The sequence below is a fragment of the Anneissia japonica genome, unplaced genomic scaffold (genome assembly GCF_011630105.1).
Source record: "Anneissia japonica isolate Jap-2015-1 unplaced genomic scaffold, ASM1163010v1 scaffold92991_len2293_cov111, whole genome shotgun sequence".
Classification (NCBI taxonomy): domain Eukaryota; kingdom Metazoa; phylum Echinodermata; class Crinoidea; order Comatulida; family Comatulidae; genus Anneissia; species Anneissia japonica.
In genome coordinates, this window is record NW_022688138.1 from 1 (window position 1) to 2,277 (window position 2,277).

The 2,277-nt window shown below is 31.3% G+C and overlaps 1 long non-coding RNA gene across 1 annotated transcript; it reads left to right on the forward strand.

Moving 5' to 3' along the window:
• The first annotated feature begins 270 nt into the window (after positions 1-270).
• LOC117121309 lies at positions 271-2,004 on the forward strand. The gene is made up of 2 exons (XR_004447522.1): positions 271-615; positions 1,572-2,004. It is a non-coding gene; the product is annotated as an uncharacterized LOC117121309 (long non-coding RNA).
• Positions 2,005-2,277: the final 273 nt, after the last annotated feature.

The following is a 2,277-nucleotide window of genomic DNA, read 5'->3' on the forward strand; positions in this document are numbered from 1 at the left end:
AGTTAAGATCATAGAAATTACATTAAATATGTGTATATAGAATGTTATAGAATTCTATAGAAACTTGTACCTCTATAAAACAATTTTATAGAATATAATTTCTATAGAAATTGATTAATCTCTATAGAAGGTCTATATAGTTCTATAGATTTTTTCTGTAAGGGTATTTTCTAAGCCTTTGAAACCTCTAAAATGTCATATTTTTGAGAGATTTTCCCTGCTTCCCTATTCTGCTGAAATAATTTAAAAAAAATTTATATTATGAAAGTCCTGGCAGTATAATTAACATTTACATAGCCAAAGTCTAGGCCTATACTAAATCATGGTGTATAATAAAACATACAACCTTAAAACACAAGTTTAACAAGCTAACAATAACAGGTGTTGTCATTTAATCTGTTCAGCCAACCACAGATAATCTCAAATTACTTAATTTGATTGGTCACTTTATCCATGTTTATCACTGAAGGCCATGGAAATTAACAAGGTGCTTTTGAATGTTATCAATTAACTGAAAATTGTTAGTGGTTTTAGAGCTCTTTTTCAGTGCACATTCATGATGATGAAACAGGCAGTTTAACCATATTTTCTGAAGTATTTCAGCAGTACTAATAGGTAAGAATTGTTTTTCTATTATTATTCATTTAATGTTGTTTAAATTGGCGCATTAGACTTATTATAATGCGCCTTTTAAGTCAAAAATTGGATTGGTTTGGATTAGATTGGATCTCTAGGCATAGGAGCCTAGCTAGGGGATAACAAGCATGCTATGACCTAGGCCTATTATTAAGAAAAGACAGAACTGAGGATATTCTAAGGAGGGCTAAGCTCAGTCTGCCCATAGAGAAAATAGAACAGATTTTCTCTATGGTCTGCCCTATAATTTAAGTATTGAGGGTGGTAAATTGGGCCGTGTTCTCACTTATTTATTATTGTAAAATCCATAAGATTTTTTACATAATTTTTAGGGTTAGGCCTAGGCCTTTATATGCTAGGGCTATGCTACTGTTATTATTATCATTATTACCAAAACTCCCTCATATTTACAACAACTTGCATTGATCTGTTAAATGCTTCTATTTATGTGAACAAATTAAGATTTCTTTCGGTAATGTTGCAGAACAGAATAAACATTTTTTTTTCTCAATTTCCAATTCACGGCAGCGGGTGAGCTAACTGGTCAAAAATAAAATTTTATTTTTATTTTAAATCTTCATCTTCGTCGAACAGTGGATTTGAAAAACAAAATATCAATACATTCATGTCGAAGGAAAATACAACATTTAAAATGTGGGTAGAAAATTTTAAGATACATTTTCAATAAACGGCAAAATCTGCTTAATTATTATGATTTAAAATTTTAAAACAATGAAAGCATTATTCATATTCCAACTGACAGTTCTTGTTTATTTTGCCCTGCCCCTCAATTTTTATTTTGACCTAGTGTATGTATTTTTATGATTTTTCATGACTCACTTTTTTTTTTTCAAAAAAATGGTTTCAAAATGCACAGGACAACTGCATGTATCACTTTGGTCTTATTTAAAGAATTGTTTTGTTATATCTTTCAGCATGTGAATCAAGGGTGAAAATCTGAAGCCACCATGATTCAATATTTCAAACCTAGTTTGGTCACTCTGCAGAATTCACAGTGGCAAGATTTCCAATTTGCTTTGCTACCATTGGACAAGAAAAAGCACGGATATAGACAGCTCATACAGAAAATTGCTGGTTTATACAAAAGTGTAACGCGACAGATTTTTGAACAGGGTTTTGTATAGTAAACTGTAGTTGAGGCTTTAATATAAATTACAGAAAAAAAAAACTAATTTGAAGACCGTAAAGCATTTAGGTACCGCTGGAATTTGAAGTATGTGCATCAGTAAGGCTTAAGACGAACAGTATTATGTGAAGGGGTATGCAAGTCATCGAGACCCTAGGGATTAATATCCCTACCCCATGATGCATAGTTGATGTTTTTAATTAAAGAAATCATGGTTTGTATATCTTGAACTCAGTGTATTTTGTATGTCTGCAGGAGTTGTTTAAGCCATTATTATTTTTCCATCCAGTAGCCACTCCAGCTCGAAATCAAATGCATCAATCATTCAATACTACTTGTGCATGCAAACAATATTGTGGCAGTGGAACCAATGGATGTCAACAACCAGCTAACGCATCAATAACAATTTACTAAGCAACCATTGCTTAAATTAACATTAACAAACAGTATATACTGTATTTACAAAAATAAGAAATTTAAATGAATATGTTATA